General features: G+C 43.9%; 1 protein-coding gene across 2 annotated transcripts in view; it reads left to right on the forward strand.

Annotated features, from left to right (window-relative positions):
• The first annotated feature begins 18,674 nt into the window (after nucleotides 1–18,674).
• Nucleotides 18,675–20,049, forward strand: part of LOC147668707 (phospholipid-transporting ATPase IC-like) — a 515,423-nt gene continuing 514,048 nt past the window's right edge. Inside the window, exon 1 of one of the 2 annotated variants that reach the window (XM_086948491.1) lies at nucleotides 18,675–18,930. The gene's annotated coding sequence lies outside the window, so the exon portion shown is untranslated. Of the gene's footprint in view, nucleotides 19,069–20,049 lie in introns of both variants that reach the window. The other variant, XM_086948490.1, reaches the window with a different exon arrangement.

Raw genomic sequence — 20,049 nt, forward strand, 5'->3', positions numbered from 1 at the left:
CGGGGTATGCGGGATAATGTTATTGTTAAAAAATGCTGTTTTTTTACTACCCCAAAAAAGCGATAAAACACTCCTCTTAAAACACATACCTTCCGTTAGTTTTTTGGAACTTTCCACGGGTACCCAGAGGCTTGAAGGAGGGGCTCCTACAAAAATATAAGAAGATTAAAGTCTTGGGGCCCAACGGGTACTTAACTCTGTTAGGTTGTTCGAGCCTTCGTTCTAAACGCGCCATACCTTGTAGCTCCACTCGAAAACCTGCAGCTTGTGCTGTCTCTGCCTCTCGCGGTCCCGGATGCGGCTGTAGCCTGCAGTGCCGGGTTAAATGGTCGTATTCCGCGTAGAGGTGGAGAAAAGACTATTGCGAGTTATTTAGATTTCAACAAAAGATCGAGAACCAAATGAATGTAATCCAGGTTCCACTGATCAATGTATGAACCCAGAACACTTCCTCCTTTTTACCATACCTCTAATACTAATAACAGTGCCTCAAAGTAATCAGGGTACTAGAACTAAAGGTTAACTCTGACACACGTAAGACAGACCCCAACACGGAAGTCTGTTTTCTGTCAGTGACATTCCCTTCCTTAAAATCACCACTCATTTCCACATGTAAATTATAAACATATATCATACTCCAAGAAAATATCACATCCTTGTGAAAAAACACCGCTTTTATGTTTACATTCATTACGCTTTATTAATGATTGACTAAATAACTCGCAATAGTCTTTTCTCCACCTCTACGCGGAATACGACCATTTAACCCGGCACTGCAGGCTACAGCCGCATCCGGGACCGCGAGAGGCAGAGACAGCACAAGCTGCAGGTTTTCGAGTGGAGCTACAAGGTATGGCGCGTTTAGAACGAAGGCTCGAACAACCTAACAGAGTTAAGTACCCGTTGGGCCCCAAGACTTTAATCTTCTTATATTTTTGTAGGATCCCCTCCTTCAAGCCTCTGGGTACCCGTGGAAAGTTCCAAAAAACTAACGGAAGGTATGTGTTTTAAGAGGAGTGTTTTATCGCTTTTTTGGGGTAGTAAAAAAACAGCATTTTTTAACAATAACATTATCCCGCATACCCCGAACTTATGCAGGGAATTTGTAGTAGCTGCCTTCTTTACAGAGATCTTTGCATATCCCACTGATTTACCTATGTCTCAAGGTACCGAAGGGGAGGAGCATGTAAAAATTGGCACTTACCTTTCAACGAAGTACCATTTAAAGTCCCCTTTCATGACTTGTTTTGCCAGTACTGAGTAGGTGGTTTTCGTCCCCCTGAGTCAGGGAGTCTGACAGCGTAGTTTTAATTTGTAAAAATACACCACGTTATTTTTCTCTTTTTGCATTAATTGTCATGACCCACACCCTAGCAACACTACCTCTTTTTCACTTATAGGTCCATTTCTGACCGTCAATAGAGAGTAGGCCTAAGCCACCTCCTTCACTGAACTCACCTGGTCCTGAAGAAAGCCGCACCGACCCTTTGGGCGACAAAGGCTGAAACATGTCGACCATCTTTGTACACAGGAGGATTGAATATGTATGAATCCTAATAATTCCTCTTACACGTATTCAACCATATCCTCCATTGCCAATTCAATCCCGGCTAATAAAATTATCTCATTCCCGGCAAGATTGGATTGCTTTTAAGTAGAGCACTGTCACCTCACCAATAATCACTGATCACTACTGTTTTAACCTAGGGTGTTCTCCTCCGGGTGGAGGGTGCATACCAACTGACCCTGTGATTCTGCACAGACGTGTAAACGAAGGCGGAGAATCAAGATACACCGCCCATACCACCATGATTGCACGTGTATGAGGGTCTTTTAAACAAGGGTCATTCTAGTTAGAACTGTACCCAGGTTACACAGGACAAGTGATCCCCCCTCCCCCCCTTTTTGATTAACAGTATCTGAAGCCAAGGAACTTGGTGGGATCACGGATTTTCCTTCTCCCCATCTTTGATTACTACGTGTTAGCTGCGAACAGCAGTGGGAGCTACACATACACACTACTTCTGTAGGTGTCAATAAGAACTTTGGACTCTAAAATAGCAGGACCAAGATTACCATGGCGTCCAACTTTGGCCTAAGCTATTCCATAGAGGAAATAGACGAAATACTCGCCAGACCCCAACTCCTGGCGGACGCTAATCTGACTCAAACCCTGGTGAACAAGGATGAATGGGATGAACTAACAGAGTTAAAAAAAGAACAGATAAGAACCGCTGTTCACGGTATCATTATGACTGAATATCTTCGCGTCAATGCTGCACCCAGAGGCCTTTGGGTGACAAATAGCCCACGAATCTTCCTCAAAGACTTAGCCTTTAGGAAAGATTGGTCATCAATCTCGTGGAAATGTACCAGAGATTATCTGGTACTTATAATCAAAACGGCGACAAGATTAACAGACGAATTACAGATTAAGATACAAGTAATCGAGACTAAACTAAACACCATGGTAGATATAAGCATCTACAAACGAAAGCTGGATGAAATAAACAAAGAAATGAGCGACAACCAGGAATATCTCACGCAACAGAAACTCCAGAAACTTTCTAAGGAGCTTAAGAGGTTCTCAATCGAACGAATACATCCATACAGTAGCAAAGATTTCAAAAGCAATGACAATGCTTCCAATCACAGCACCAACAGCGGCTCTTCAGTGAATGGGTCCGACAGTGGTGGGGATGACCAATATAACAACAGGAGAAGAGGCAATTTCAACAGACGAGGCAACCGTAGAGGTAACAATATGTGGTCACACTACCAAATGGGCCCCCCCATGCCCTTTCAACCATACAATCCACACTTTCAGAACTGGATGCCTCCCTTCTTCCAAGGCCCCCCAATAAACCATCAACAACAACAACAATTAGGACCTAACTTCAACCAGCGTCCTTTTTTAGGAGGAGGCCGTGCCCCACAGAGACAAAGAGGCAGAGGAGTGACCTGGTCCGACCAACCACGTCAAGTACAGACCAGGAGTGTCACCAAAGCCAAAGCAGGGCCGAGTACAGCGACCTGATTGTAAATCTAACAGAAAAGATACTCACTCAAGATCAAGTGAAGGTACTCAATAAAGGCCTAGGGTTCGTACCCACACCGAACCTGGATATTTTCAAAACCAAATGTGAGGTATCTGAATTTTGTCGGAAATTGAAACTGAAAGCCTTTTTTGGAGGACAAGGAACAGCTACTAATGATGGAGACACCACGCTCAGGAAAAAGTCAAGATACTGCCCTCTGAATTCACAGGTACCGATAGAAATACAGACCTTTGAACAAGCAGTAATGTATGATCTTGATGACCTAACAACTCTGACAAAGAAACCATTTCAAAACATCTCGAAGAGAGAACAACTTGCTCTTCAAGAACTGAAAAATGACAATGATCTGGTAATTAAACCGGCGGACAAAGGTGGAGGGATTGTCCTACTTACAAAAAAGAGATACCAAGAACAATGTCTGGAACTGCTATCTGATAACACCTTCTATGAAATAACAACTGAGGATCCCACACCCAGGCTACAACAAACCATAACTCTGATGATTGAGGAAGCTGAGGCACATAACTGGCTCTCTAAAAAAGAAGCTGATTTTTTACATACTGATACCCCGAGAATACCATATTTTTATTCTCTACCGAAGACACATAAAGCAAGGAGCCCTCCTCCGGGACGCCCCATAGTGTCCGGTATTGGTTCAATATTGGAACCCTTATCCCAGTTTGTGGATGAATACTTAAAACCTCTAACTCAAAAGACTCCAACGTACCTCAAGGATACGAGAGACTTGCTCAACCATCTTACCTCTGTAACTTTTTGTGAGACTTCCATGATCCTTGTAGGATTGGACGTGGAAAGTCTATACACAAGTCTCCCACAAGGAAAGACTCTGGACACCTTGGAGAATATCCTATTCAATATGGATTGGAATTACAAGACACCAAGGCATTTTATTTTGGAGTGTTGTAGACTGGCGTTAACAGAAAACTATTTTCTTTTTGACACAACCATGTATAAACAGCGACACGGCACCTCGATGGGAAGTACATTCGCCCCGAGTGTGGCCGGACTGTACGTCAGTGATTTCGAAAGGACATTTGTCAACAATGTATGTAACCCCTTCCAGAGACAGATCCGTTTCTGGAAGCGTTACATAGATGACGTTCTCCTTATCTGGGAAGGCAGTGCTGACAGCCTGGCACAGTTTCACAAATGGCTGAATGAACAAGACCAATGGCTGAAGTTTACATACACCTCAAGCAAAGAGAGTCTAGACTTTCTGGACATCACCATCTACGTGGACAATGGCATGTTACAAACAAAAACCTTTTTTAAACCAACGGCCAAAAACAGCTTGCTGTCGTTCAACAGCCATCACCCACGACCTCTGAGGGAGAATCTCCCATTCAGCCAGTTCTTACGTTTACGGAGGAACTGCAGCAAAATTGAAGAATACCAACTCCAAGCCAACGATCTATGCAAAAAACTGTCAGCAAGAGATTACCCACAGAGAGTGATTAAGAAGTGCAAAAAAAGAGCACGGAACCAGAACCGTGAAAGCCTCCTGGAGACCAACCCGAGAATCCAAGAAGAAGATCTCATGACCTGTGTCACGACATACAGTCCGGCTTCGAATCAGGTCAAGAAAATAATTAATGAGCACTGGCGAATCCTCACCTCGGCAGATCTTTCATGGCCGAAACCAAGATTCTCTAATAAACGGACACAGAACTTAAAGGACATCCTAGTACATACTAGACCGCGATTGGAACAGAGAACTAAACAAATACGCCTCTGGGACCTTCCACCTGTCCAAGGACATTTTCCATGTGGGAATTGTTCAGTATGTCCCCTAACGACGCCCACGAGAACGATCCAACTGTTACCAGATCTGAAATGGTACATGAAATCCCACACGAATTGCAATTCCAGTCACGTGATCTATATGATCACGTGCCCCTGCAATATGCAGTATATCGGAATGACATGCAGGAAGATACGGCAAAGAATCTGTGAACACAGAAGCAATGTCAAATGCAAGAAGGCAACGACCAAGATGGCCAACCACTATTTGGAGAGAGGACACACCGTGGAAGACCTCAAATGGGTCATCTTAGAAACACTGACCACCAAAGACCATAATGCTGAGCGCATCTTGTTCGAGAAAGAACAGAGGTGGGTTCACCGTCTGAGAACAGATCAATGGGGATTGAACGATGGTGTCCCATGGCTGAGCCTCTACAAATGACTTATGCCTCTACAAGATTTCAACAAAAGATCGAGAACCAAATGAATGTAATCCAGGTTCCACTGATCAATGTATGAACCCAGAACACTTCCTCCTTTTTACCATACCTCTAATACTAATAACAGTGCCTCAAAGTAATACAAGGTACTAGAACTAAAGGTTAACTCTGACACACGTAAGACAGACCCCAACACGGAAGTCTGTTTTCTGTCAGTGACATTCCCTTCCTTAAAATCACCACTCATTTCCACATGTAAATTATAAACATATATCATACTCCAAGAAAATATCACATCCTTGTGAAAAAACACCGCTTTTATGTTTACATTCATTACGCTTTATTAATGATTGACTAAATAACTCGCAATAGTCTTTTCTCCACCTCTACGCGGAATACGACCATTTAACCCGGCACTGCAGGCTACAGCCGCATCCGGGACCGCGAGAGGCAGAGACAGCACAAGCTGCAGGTTTTCGAGTGGAGCTACAAGGTATGGCGCGTTTAGAACGAAGGCTCGAACAACCTAAAAGAGTTAAGTACCCGTTGGGCCCCAAGACTTTAATCTTCTTATATTTTTGTAGGAGCCCCTCCTTCAAGCCTCTGGGTACCCGTGGAAAGTTCCAAAAAACTAACGGAAGGTATGTGTTTTAAGAGGAGTGTTTTATCGCTTTTTTGGGGTAGTAAAAAAACAGCATTTTTTAACAATAACATTATCCCGCATACCCCGAACTTATGCAGGGAATTTGTAGTAGCTGCCTTCTTTACAGAGATCTTTGCATATCCCACTGATTTACCTATGTCTCAAGGTACCGAAGGGGAGGAGCATGTAAAAATTGGCACTTACCTTTCAACGAAGTACCATTTAAAGTCCCCTTTCATGACTTGTTTTGCCAGTACTGAGTAGGTGGTTTTCGTCCCCTGAGTCAGGGAGTCTGACAGCGTAGTTTTAATTTGTAAAAATACACCACGTTATTTTTCTCTTTTTGCATTAATTGTCATGACCCACACCCTAGCAACACTACCTCTTTTTCACTTATAGGTCCATTTCTGACCGTCAATAGAGAGTAGGCCTAAGCCACCTCCTTCACTGAACTCACCTGGTCCTGAAGAAAGCCGCACCGACCCTTTGGGCGACAAAGGCTGAAACATGTCGACCATCTTTGTACACAGGAGGATTGAATATGTATGAATCCTAATAATTCCTCTTACACGTATTCAACCATATCCTCCATTGCCAATTCAATCCCGGCTAATAAAATTATCTCATTCCCGGCAAGATTGGATTGCTTTTAAGTAGAGCACTGTCACCTCACCAATAATCACTGATCACTACTGTTTTAACCTAGGGTGTTCTCCTCCGGGTGGAGGGTGCATACCAACTGACCCTGTGATTCTGCACAGACGTGTAAACGAAGGCGGAGAATCAAGATACACCGCCCATACCACCATGATTGCACGTGTATGAGGGTCTTTTAAACAAGGGTCATTCTAGTTAGAACTGTACCCAGGTTACACAGGACAAGTGATCCCCCCTCCCCCCCTTTTTGATTAACAGCTTCTTAAATATCTCCAGCTAGCTGAAAGTACAAACAAGGAAGCAAGCATTAGCAAAGCCAAAAGGTCTAGCCTTAGCAAGATTGCAATGAATTGAGAGCTTGATGCAGTCTTTGGCCCAGTCACTGAAAGTGCACAGGTGCACTCGCCTGAATTCTCAATGTGTTTACATTTTATAATCATGGCTAGTAACTGTTTCCAATATTGTAACACAGCAGTAGCTCACTAATATTTCTGCAAGTAATGTCTGTGACTCCACTCCTATTTCTCATATGTGAGTTCCTGTTTTGATCTGGTTTAGCACTTAACTTGACAATAAAACAATCCCCTTTTACAGTTCCTTATTGTGATCCACTCCGTATTATTCCTCCCCTAGAATGAAGCAAATGCTACTGCATCTCTATTTTTTTAATTAAACACAATTTGACAAAAGAAAAACTTCCCATCAGAAACCCTGAAACAAGTTTTCAGTTTTGGGCTAGTATTATTTGAAATGCAATCTTTAAAAAAAAAGGAAGCATATTTTTCTTTTACACAGGGCATTTTAATTAAAATAATTTTGGGTCGGGCAGGTGGGAGAGGAGCACATCATGGCAGTATGTCTGGGACATCGTGGGCTGTGGAAATGCGGAAAGGACGTAAGGCGGTCTGGTCTGAATGACAGCGTTTTTCGGTACAGAACCTTGCAATTGTCAAACACCTTCCAACTAAGTCCCTGCTGCAAAAGCCAGTCCTTCCTCAAGAACAAAACAATACATACTGCAAAACAGGTGTTCACCCCTTTTCAATCCATGTCATTTAATTGAGGTCAATGTCAATTATGTCAACCATTCTACCCTGCCACTTTGGTGAATCCACCTTCATGGAAACGTGTTCAGGTGGTTCGGCAGGAGTTGGAGGTATCAGGGCACCCAAGGTGGAATGCAGTTTAAGGTTCTCTTCCCCATCTTCATTTCCCTGCCCCATCTTCCCTGCCTCATCTTCATTTCCCTGCCACATCTTCTTTTCACTGCCCCATCTTTATTTCACTGCCCCATCTTCACTTCCATTCCGTTTTCACCTCTGTTTCCATCCCTCCCCAGTCACCTCCCCTCCCTTTCCATCGCCTCTCCCCTTATCTCTTTCACTCCCCCCCTTGTCTCCCACTCACTTTCTATTTGCTTCTCGGACCCCTGTTCAGCGTGCTTCATTGCTGTGCCGGCACAAATTAAGGTCGTTTGCTTTGTCCCCCGAGCTCAGCTGTAGCCCACGCCCACCCCCAGTAGCTAATCTGCAGGCCACAGGACAAAGGATGCTTCCAAAACGCACGTCTCCCCCCAGAGCCCCTCTAACATGCACACGCCACTTTTCTGTTGTAACACACTGTTTGCTACCTCTCACATTTTGTTTGATTTCCATACTTGCACAAGTGCCACCATTGCCTACGTAACGTTTGTTCTTTGTTCTTGTGTTGGAGTGTCCTCCATTTATTGCAGTATTATACCATGACGTGTACTTTGTACGCTTTTGTAACCTTCACACATGTCACTTTTTCCTCCTATATTGCACCGTTTCCTACCTCTTGTATTTTGTTTCCTCACGATTGTCACTTTTGCCTCATGTATTGTAACGTTTGCTTTTGTTATTTGTTCACACGTAATTGTTCTCATTTATCAGCTCTGTTGGTATTGTGAGGCCTCTGACACCTTCGGGTAAAGTCCGCGCGAGAGAACAATGCATAAATAAATGCCTATCGAGGCAGAAAACTTTACGGCGGTAGTGAAGATCTCGGTGACTGGGGGCAGCGAGGACTTCAGTGAAGATTCTCCCCGGCTGCTCCAATGCGAGGAAGATTCTCCGGGGCTGCTGCAGAGAGGGCCGTCGACGTCACCACGGACACAGGAAGCTCTTTAACAGGCCCTTTAAAAGTCAGCTGTAACAGCACTAGTTACAGCTGACTTTTAAAGGGCCTGTGCTTCGCGCCGGGTGCCGGGGGTGACGTCACAGGGGCGCAGTCCAATCAAAGGCAAACAAAAGCAAAGAAGATGGCCGCAGGAGCAAACGTTGTGAATACGTATTTACAACGTATGCGCCTGCGGCCATCTTCTCCGTTTAACGTTCAACTTTATCCATGAAGGACATGCACAGGGTCCGCGGGCCGCTGGCGGCCCGCGGGCCGTACTATGAGTACCCCTGACCTAGACGATATCCTTATTATGTCTCAAGATTATACTCAAATTCTTCAAGATCTCAAAACTGTTATGGATCTTTTAGAAAACCTAGGATTTATTGTAAACAAAGAGAAGTCAATACTGTCCCCCTCAAAGTCCATGGAATTCCTAGGTTTCACTGTAGACACCACCAATTGCCTTCTCCTTCTTCCTCCAAAGAAGATTTCCAAAATCAAAAAAGAAATAAGACATGTCCTCAAACATCAAAATCTTTCCTTAAGAGAACTAGCCAGACTCCTCGGTCTTCTCTTATCTTCCATTCAAGCTATCTTTCCAGGCCCTCTAAATTATCGAGCCCTTCAAAGGATAAAAGGAAAAGCTTTAAGATCAGGTCTCTGGTACGGAGACCGTGTTTCCCTGAACCAAGAATCCATTTCAGAACTAACTTGGTGGTTAGAGAATTTGGATGCTTGGAATGGCAGAGCGATATTTGGTTCAACACCAGATTTTATTTTGGAATCAGATGCGAGCCTTCATGGCTGGGGTGCCTGTCTCCTAGATCAAAATACTGGTGGAGTCTGGTCTCAAGAGGAGTCTTCTCACCATATAAACTACCTAGAACTGACTGCAGGCCTTTATGCTCTAATGAGCTTCAAACACTCTCTTCAAGGCAGATCAGTTATTCTAAAAATGGACAATATGTCTGCTGTTGCATACATAAACCGCCTGGGAGGAACAAAGTCAGAGGACTTGTCAAATTTAGCCAAAAAACTTTGGATCTTTTGTCTGGAACACAAAATATCTCTAAGAGCAGAATACCTTCCAGGGGAATCCAACCTTTCTGCAGATTGGAATTCAAGATTCCTCTTAGATCATTTAGATTGGAAACTCAACACCTTAGTGTTCAGATCCCTCAACTACTTCTGGGGTCCCTTCGAAATAGATCTTTTTGTGAGCAGGTTGACTTTTCAACTAGATCTTTATTACAGCTGGATGCCCGACCCGGGTGCTCTAGCAGTCAACGCTTTTCTTCAATCATGGGTGGGAGTCAACGCTTATGCCTTCCCTCCCTTTGCCATGATCCAGAGGGTCCTCCAGAAAGTGAGACATCAACTTGCCTCCATTGTCCTGATAACTCCTTTTTGGCCTTCCCAAGCCTGGTTCCCAACTACTCTAGAGATGTCTTACGATCTTCCTTTCCTAATTCCTTCTCTCAACAACCTTCTCACCGACATAGAAGGTCAAATTCACCCTCTTGTTCAAATAGGGAAGTTGAACCTTCTTGCTTGGAGAGTGTCAGGAGATCCAATGATCTTGCAAGGCTTTCGTCAACAGCTTCAACTCTCCTCGGAGAATCTTGGGCCCCTGGAACACACTACCGGTATAACAACATTTGGAAAGTTTGGTTACGTTGGTGCTTGGAAAGGGACTTGGATCCCGTGGAAGCACCTATCGTTGATATAGTCAATTTTCTCGGAGAACAATTTGACAGGGGTCTAAGTTATAGATCTATCAATTGCTATAGATCGGCTATTTCTGCTGGTCATTCCTTGGTCAACAGTAAGACGGTAGGTAAAAATTCTATCATTTGTAGAATCCTTAAAAGTATCAGACTTAGAAGACCTCCAAAGCCTAGGTATCAATCTTTTTGGGATGTTAAATTAATTCTTGAACTTTTCTGTAGTTGGCCAGATAACTCACTTTTGAACGGAAAGAACCTTTCTATCAAATTAGCTACCCTTCTTTGTTTAATCTCATGTCGTAGAGTTTCTGATGTTAGAGCTCTAGATATTTCCTATAGGTCTTATGATATGTTTGGCGTCAAATTTGAACTCCACAGAAGGACAAAGACTATGTCTGATTCCATTTTCTATCCTCGTTTTGATATTTGTAAAAAACTATGTGTTGTTGATTGTATGAAACAATATGATTTGAGAATGCATGCTCTTCGCCCTTGTGGTGTTAATCAGTTGCTTATTTCCTTTGTTAAACCTCATAAGGGTATTTCCTCTGCCTCTATTGCAAGATGGGTCAAAATTGTTATGAATTTTGCTGGTGTTGATCTAAATATCTTCAAACCACATTCTATCAGGGGTGCTATGGCCAGTAAGTCCTTTTGGTCAGGAGGTAAGTTGGATGATATTCTTAAAGCTGCTGATTGGTCGAATTCTAGAACTTTTGCTCATCATTATTGTAAACCAATCACTCATATGTCTGATGTTGTCTTACATGGCTACCAACATGCAAAATGGTAGCCTCCGGTCTTGTAATGAAATTGCGATTCTCCTATTAACAAAACTAGAGAATCTGGATTTCATTAAAGACACGGAGGCTAACATTATCCCTCCAACCCTCCCTGGGTGGTTGATGGTTGATCTTTTGCTTACTGTTATTGTAATATGTTTGTAAATGCAATGGTGAACTTGCCTTGACAATAAACATACTTTAATTAATGGAATGTTTTATTTGAATTCTCAATGTTCCTTGTCAGGATTAATCTTTGTTTATATTTCTGGATTTATTTACACTTTTTTTCTTTTCAGATAACCTCTTGTGAACTCATGTTCCTGATTCCTTCTCTACGGATCTTGGAGATTTCGTTTGTCTTTCATCTACCTTGATTTTGTGAAGTCTCATCGTTGAAGTTTTTATTGGGACATTTCCTTTCTCTCCTTTACTCCTTATTTAAAAGAGGCTGATTGCCTAGTGCTTACTGGAATTGTTTTGTCAAGAATGTTCTATTTGGAACTATTGCTTTGTGACATATGCAGCTGTTTGGAGTTGCATTAAAAGTTATATGCATAATTTTAGGCTCCGTGTCTTTAATGAAATCCAGATGCTCTAGTCATGTTAATAGGAGAATCGCAATTTTCAAACACAGAATGTTGAAACCACCTGCACTAAAAGATGTATTTTATCATTCTGAGTTCAGGCATACTTAACTCGAATTTCTACCTGGCTCCCTGAGTCAGTTAGGATTTTAAGATGTTATAATAAAACTGCCCATTCTGGCCTATGGGGAACAGTTGCCTTGAAATAGTGAAAAACGAAAATGGCTGTAATTTACTATCAGGATATGCCACACACACATCAGGGCATGTCCTACCTTTTACATACAATGCATCCTGTCCTTGGGCCTACCATAGGGTGACTAATATGCATAAAAGGGAATGTTTAGGGACTGGCAAGTGGGTGCACTTACCCAGTCAACATGGCAGTATCAGACTGCACACAGGCTCTGAAATGACAGACCAGAGACACACTTTACAGGCTCCTTCTGTGGGTGGCACACCCAGTGCTGCAAGCCCACCAGCAGCATTTGATTTACAAACCCTGGGCACACGCAGTGTACCGTACTAGGGTCTGACAAGTAAACCAAACCAGCCATTTATGGAGTCACTAATCCATACATCAATTTACAATAGGGAGAGCATATGCACTTTAGCACTGATCAGCAGTGGTAAAGTGCCCAGAGTCATAAAACAGCCAACAACAGGTTAGAAAAAATACAGAAGGAAGGCAAAATGTTCAGGGATGACCCTGCAAAAAGGGCTAAGTCCAACAGGGGGCATCTAGGTAGAAATCTCACCAAGTCTAGGATGAGGGTAAACTTCTGGTGCCCAGGTTTGGACATGCAAGTTGAAATGGTTGTGAGTGATTGTTTTCTTTGGGCCAACAATGACAAGACTAAATTTGTGAGAACTGCCCATTTGTCTCCTGTTGAAGTACCTGATGAGCCTTGGTGCAGGTTTGGTTTGGATATAGTGGGGCCTTTTAATTTGCTGTCTCCAGGTGAAACGTTTGTCCTTGTACTAGTGGATTACCTGTCCAAATATGTGTTTGCATGTTGTGTTAGATCAGGAACCACAATAAGTGTGTTGTAATTTCTAAGAGATGTGTTAGCTTGAGAAGGAGTCCCTACGACCATTTTAAATGACAATGGGGTTTAATTTGTGTCAGAAGAGATGAGAAGCAGGGGTGGGCGGAAGTCGCGTAAGGGACTTTCACGGAGAGGCACGGAGATTGAACCAATCTCCGTGCCTCTCCCCAAATTTCCGTTACGTGACACCCGCCCGCCCGCCTCCCGCCGCCCACCCGATTAACGCATGCCTCACGCCTGCAATATTAAACATTCATTAAACCCTAAAATACGATTTAATAACACTTACCTTATCGTGGGGTCATCTTCCTGGTCTATCGTGCCTTCTTCTTGAAACTGCGCATGCGGGGAGCCTGCACATGCGCATTCCGTCCACAAATGTGCATGCACAGGCTCTCGCGCATGCGCAGTTTCAAGAAGAAGGCTTGATAGACAAGGAAGATGACCCTGCGATAAGGTAAGTGTTATTAAATCTTATTTTAGGCTTTAATCAATGTTTAATATTGCGGGGGAGGTGGGCGGGAGGCGGGCTTTCAACTTCCGTTCCGACCCCGAGTGTGCGGAGATTTGCCCTGTTTCTCCTCCTTCTTTGCGGAAGGCGAAAGGGGCAAATCTTCACCCACTCCGTGGGCGGAACGGAAATGTCCACCTAACCCTAATGAGAAGATTTCTGGCAGAATTATCGATTGAACATCATCACACTGCATTATATGCACCACAGGTGAATGGACCGATTAAGAAAATGAATGCCTTAGTAAAAGTTTGTGCCCAAATAGAAATAGCTGTGGAAAGGAAGAGTTCTCTTAGAAGGGTTTTGAGTTAGAAGTTCTGGGCTCATCACACCACTCCTAACCTGATTACCAATTTGTCTCCATTCCAGTGTTTGAAAGGTCGAATAGCGGGGTCTAAGCTCAATCAATTGTGGTTGGTGTGTGTAAATGAGGTCTCTAGTTGGAAGAGGTTTACACCTTGTCCAACTAAGGACCGCCACTCTAGTTAAGGTAAGCTAGATACACAGTAAAAGATAACCTGTGCTCACCCTCTGGTAGCTTGACACAGAGCAATCAGGCTTATCTAAAGAAGCAATTTGTAAAGTATTTTTACAACACACACACACAGTAACACAATGAAAACATTACAAAAAGATTCCACACACGTTTAGACAAATAGACAACAATCTTATAAATAATCAAGTCCAAACGACAAAAATCTAATGGATAGAAGTCAATTTATGATTTTTTAAACATTAAAAAGAGTTCTAGCGCTTAGAAGCAATAAGAACGTATGGGGGTTATCGGGTCGAACGGGACCAGAGCAAAGTAGTAGTAGTAGAAATTACTTTATTTGAATTCATTTAAATCGTAAAAAGAGCGGCATCACCGCTAAAACACATAAAATTCATGAGTAAGATACAGATTAATTGATAAATTCTAGTTACAATTTGCGATAAAAACTTTTAAAATCAGAGTACAATTGGTTCCTTCAGTCTTGTAATAGTGAGTCTAGCTATGAGATACGTAGTTCTTATACAGGCTGCTGGCTGCTTAACTACACTTTTTCATTATACACGCTTTGCCGGTTCAAGCTCTCTGTCTCTCTTCTCTAGTTTGTTCGCAGCTAAACTCAAAAACTTTATTGCTTTTCATGCCAATTGTACTGTTGAGCCTCCTAAACATTTTATTATGGCGGATCTGCAAGTCCTTATTTGTTCTCTTCTAATTATTGGCCGCAAAAGTTCTTTCCGTGTGGCTGATAGTGCCGGACAAATACAGAGTAGGTCGAGCAATGATTTGTCTCCTTGTCCACAAAGGCGGCAGTCCATTGACACCCAGGTCCGTTTCCATTTTGGGATTAGGTCTTTAGTTGAATAAACTCCCAGTCTCAGTAAAGTCAGTTGCTGCTTCATGCGATTTGCGACGTGTTCCAACAGGCGGCCAATAAAGCTGAGCAAAGCCCCATAATTGCATCTACGGTATTATCATTCCATGTTAATCGGTTTAAGTTGTACAGTTGGGTGAGTTGTGTGAGGGCACTGGTTGGTCGGGAATTTTCTCGAATGTTGGTTAGTATAAAAGATTGAGGAAAGTGGTCGCTATCTACTCTTTTTGTTATTTGAAAGTTCGTAATGAAGAGAAATAGGTCTGGGTCTGCTAGAGTAAAGTCAATGGTTGCTCCTGATTTTGCTGTCACTCTTGTAAAAGCTGCCGGGCCATCTTGTGGGCCTCGTTCATTTAAAGTGTACAATGATTGATTATCCAGAGCAAAGTCAATAGTTCAAGCTGATCGCGATGGAGCACAGGCCAACTACAGGACACACGCAGGCCCCGGTGACCAAAGTACCTTATCCTAGTCGCAACAGCGAGATGTAGGGGGCAGTCGAGCAATGCATCGATGCCTATCCCTCAGGAGTGGCGATGCACCAGTACCATAGAGGATACGTCCAAGATGCGTTGGTTTCAAAGTGCGAGGCGCCAGGTTTCTCCACGCAGTCGAAGGATCCATCGTTCTCTCCACACTGCTGCAGCAGTGAGGTGTGGTTCCGATGTGTTGTGGCTCTCAAGGCAATGCGTTGGTTCTGAGAGCGATGCACCGATTCTACTTTTGCAACATGTTTGATGCACCAGTTCTGGTACATACAGACTGGAGATGCGTTGATTTCCATGATGCAAGTATCTGGGTCCACTTCCAGTAGATCAGGCACTGGAGCAGGGGTAAAGAATTTGATAACTTTGAGTCTCAAGCAACAGGAGGCAAGCCAACATACCCATGGAGATCATTTCAGTGCAAGGCAGAGTCCAGGTCTTTTCAGCAGAGTCAGAAGGCAGTAGGGTAGCAATAGAGAAAAGCAGGTCTTCCTGATCGGCAGTCTAGCAGAGTGTCAGTCCTTGATTCAGCACATCAGTTCTACTGACAGAGTGCAGTTGTAGGTGCAGAAATGCCTGATTTGGTGGGGTCAGATAGCCAGTACTTCTACCCAAATGTACCTTTGAAGTTGAGGGTGACTTCAAAGAAGAGTTTTTGAAGTGAACATAGGTCCTTTCTTGCCAACTCTGCCTCTAGACTATTAATAGGGATTGATCAGAACACTGCCTATTCAGGCGTAAGTGTCAGCTACCCCTCCCCTTCCTGCTTAGGAAGAGCCATCAGAATGCAGCTAAGTATGCAGACACCAAAATAAACACACATCTAAACTTCCTGTGTTTGTGCCTGTCTAGAGGGAATTCACAAAGTGTAGCTGTCACCAACCCCAGACATGTATTGGAGACAGACTGCAGGCACACAGAGCAGTATGAGTAAAGAAATGTCTACTTTCTAAAAGTGCCATTTCTAAGATAGTAATGTATAAATCCAACTATACGAGTAAAAAGGATTTATCATTACCATTCCCAAGAAATAAAACATGAGGCAGCCACTCCTTTCTAATCTGGAATTACAGCTTAAAGGTGTATTAAGGAATTTCCAATGTTAGCTTATAAATGGAGTGGGCCTCACAGGAGTGAAAAAACTAATTTGGTGGTTTTTAATACCAGGACAAGCAAAACCTAAAAGTGCATATCCTACCTTTTTTATTGCACTGCACCCTGTCCTGTTGGCTACCTAGGCCTACGTTAGGGGTGATTTATGTGTAAAAAAAAAGGGGAGTTTAAGGCTTGCGAAGTAGTTTTAAGTGCCAAGTTGAAGTGGCAGTAAACTGCACACACAGGCCCTGCAATGCAGGCTTGAGACATGTTTGAAAGGCCACTTGTACGGGTGGCACAATCAGTGCTGCAGGTCCATTAGTAGCATTTAGGTTACAGGCCCTGTGTATATGGCATACCATTTTACAGGGGACTTACAACTAAACTAAATATGCCAATTGTGTATACATCAATGTCATTATGGTTAGGGGAGACGCATGTGCACTTTAGCTCTGGTCAGCAGTGGTAACATGCTCAGAGTGCTCAGGCCAACAAAAAGAATCATCAAAAAGAGGAGGTAAGCAAGCAAAAGGTTTGGGGTATGACCACCAAATAATTACAGGTCCAACAGTGTGTTTCAAGGATCTTACAGTTTATGACCCCAGGAAGGTGGCTCACTGTTAAAGGAAATATGAAGAACAGTATGACACTAAACATGGGGTTAGTAAAATAAAATGGTGTGTGGGTGAGATGGTGTTTGTGAAAGGACCGAAGGGGGTCTCTAAAGGTGAATCCGGGTTCATGGGACCTTTCGAAGTGATTGATGTCAAGAGGAATGTAGCTGTACAGGAAATGGTGAAATATGGAGAATGTCACGTTTGGTCAAGGGTTTTCAACAGAGACAAAGGTGTGCCTCTGAATTCATGGATGACTCTGTAAGTGTTGTGCGCAAGCCAGATGACTTTTGTAGGGCTGCAAACTCGCCGCCGGTCTCGGTTGGCAAGAATAATGTAGGCATACCTATCAGGAAGAGCTCAACCTATTTGAAGGATTATGCGTTGTGATAGGATTAATTTATTCCACCCCTTTTGGTCTCTGCACAACTTTTAAAGGTGTTATAACATTTGTATTGGTGCAACAGGACTGATAATGTTGCCATAGCTTGTGGTATATGTATTGGTCACTTACCAAGTTTTATTGTATTGCCTGTACTTATCAATATGTTTTTTTTGGGGGGGGGGGGTCTTTCTCTTATTTGTTGTTTTTGCATTTGGTATGTTCTGGGAGGGGGAGATGATTTGCGGCCTACATTTTTCTCCTAGGAACACAGTGTATGTCGTCAAGGGAATCTTGGACGTGGGGATTCTAGGAGAAGAAAAAGAGCTGAGGAGATGACATGCTTGTTGTTCGTAGAAATAAATTCAACTTGCCCTGAACCTGGAGTGAAGTGTATCCTTGAATCATAACAGTGTGCTTAAAGAAAAACTAAATTCCCTGATGAGTGTTGTGGAAGGATACAAAGAAGCTATGCTCCAGGGGACGGACAAAACAAGAAGAGGAACGACAGCCATCCAATAAGAAGCAAGTAAATGAGCATGACAAAAAGATCAACAAGTAGCAGGTAGGTATTGGCATTGTCCACACATTGCAATTGCGTCATCTTGTTCTCTTTCGAGGGAGTGCTTAACTTAAGCAGGTGTTGGGCACTGGCGCTCATTTTTGAGGACTGGTCCTTAATTTTCCTCATCAGACTTTGACCCATAACAAGAGAAGGGTAGAAACGGGAAAAAGAAAATCGAAGAGAAAGATAAGAAAACAGTGGCAAAGGGAGAAATCATGACGGGAAAAGGAGCCTGCAAAATAAAGAGCAGGTGTAGGGCGATGGAAGAGAAAGCATGGGGTGGAATCCTTACTAATAGTAGGCAGCCTCACTATTAGGAACCCGGCTTCATTCGCTTAAGCCAGTAGAGGACTTTTAAGAAAAGCTTTGGGCCCCTTCACTGGTTCTATTGTAAAGCGCTCAGACACTTTCAGGTAAAGTTCGCGCATCGCGAACGCATACATTAAATAAAACACTGTTAACGTGCTTCCATGTTGTTTCTCTGCAGATTTGTGGGCGCCTGTTGTTGTGCTTTGAATGTGTAATGACTACAGCAGGGTTCCTTCCGTCCCGCCCCAGCCTGCTCTTTAAAGCTACCTGGACCCGATATTGGGACTTGAACTCAGCAGCGCATCATTAGCACGAAAGATCCTGAAATTGAGGGAGTGCCTGCACCCTCTTCTTGCACTTCAATGCGTGTTTTGTGCTGGTGCTGGTGTTTTTACCGACGTGTTTGTTTCCTCTGCGTGCGCCTGGCTAATAGGGTAACCTGAGCTATTCAAATCCAGTCGCCGGGATGTAAGGGGAGGTGGGTGTGCCAGGTGGAGGGCTGGGGGTAGGGAATCCCCACGCTGACCTCGCCCTCTGGCCGCGGGAGGGTCACATGACCTGGCCTGGTTCTTTTCCTTGGTGGGGCTCAGGTACAGCTGTGGTCTTTCTTCTTTGTCCCTCCCCCGTGTTCCGGGAGTGAGGTGAGCGCACCAGGCGGGGAGCAGCCGAAAGTTGCCTAACTAGTTGGGCGAGGGAGTGACACGGCTGCCGAGGGGAGGAACCATTCGCGCGGCATGGAGTGAAGTGGGCAGGTGTGTTCCCGGAGCTTTTGTGTCCGCCTTGGACTTTTTTGGGGGGATGAAAATAACTTTCGGCAGGTAGAGGCGCCGACCGCGGGAGAGGGAGTAGGAGGGGGGCAGCAGGCGAGCCCCCCATCGTCCGCCCGAGAGGTAAGGGACCATCATCTGCTCGGCTTCCCACGGAGCTCTCTTCCGGGGCGGGCTCCTCGCCGGCAGTGGGCAGCCTCCGCACCTGGGTTGCGGGGGCTTTCATCCCCTTTGCCTAACGACCCTTTGGTGGTTGACCGCTGTAACTGTTCCCTTCCCTCCACCCCACCCCGTTTTAGCCTGTATAATTGTAATTGCTGTGTTCGCAGACCCTTTCTACTCCCTAACACAAAAGCCCCTCCTAACCTTTTTCTTTCCGAGCCTTTCACCACCCAATTCTTACTATTTCTTTACTACTTCGAAATGCTTTTAAGAAAATAAAATTGTAAAACAAAGGAACGGCTTTTTTTGCTAAACCTATTAATATTTGTTTTTAATGTTCGTTTGGAACACCTATTTTTTGCTGTGCCGCTTTTTTTTGCTTTGAGTCACATTTGCTGTTGGATGGTAGAGGGCTCTTCATGTCAACCCATATCCGTTCACCCACCAAAGTTCATTTGACCCTATTTTCACTACAGTGTTGCCTTATACAGTGACTATTAATTATTAAATGGCTGGTATTGACAGGAACATGCCACCCGAGTTCTGTTGGTGCCATGTATCTCGATTTTTGTTTGCTAAATGGCCATTGTGAACAGGGACCTGGTACCCGGGTTCTCAAGGCATCCTACTCAGGTAAGTGCGTGCCCCTTGTTCTCCGGCACAGCTGCCCGAGCTCTCGAGGTGCCCCGTACCCTGGCTGCTGTTTGAAAATTATACATTTATATCACAAACGAGATACAAGCTGCCGTGTATCATGGCCTTTTTCTATGAATTTCCATTGTTATTGAGGACACGTGACGTTACCCCAGTCCTTATTTTGAGCCGGTGCTAGGCACCTGCAAGTAGTTGTGCACATTCGGTTATTGGCGGCGCTGGCACCTGCAATGTGTGGTGCAAACTGCAGTGGCCTCCTCACGAAGGCCAGGCGCGTATTTGTTTACA

The sequence above is a fragment of the Lissotriton vulgaris genome, unplaced genomic scaffold (genome assembly GCF_964263255.1).
Source record: "Lissotriton vulgaris unplaced genomic scaffold, aLisVul1.2 SCAFFOLD_736, whole genome shotgun sequence".
NCBI lineage: Eukaryota > Metazoa > Chordata > Amphibia > Caudata > Salamandridae > Lissotriton > Lissotriton vulgaris.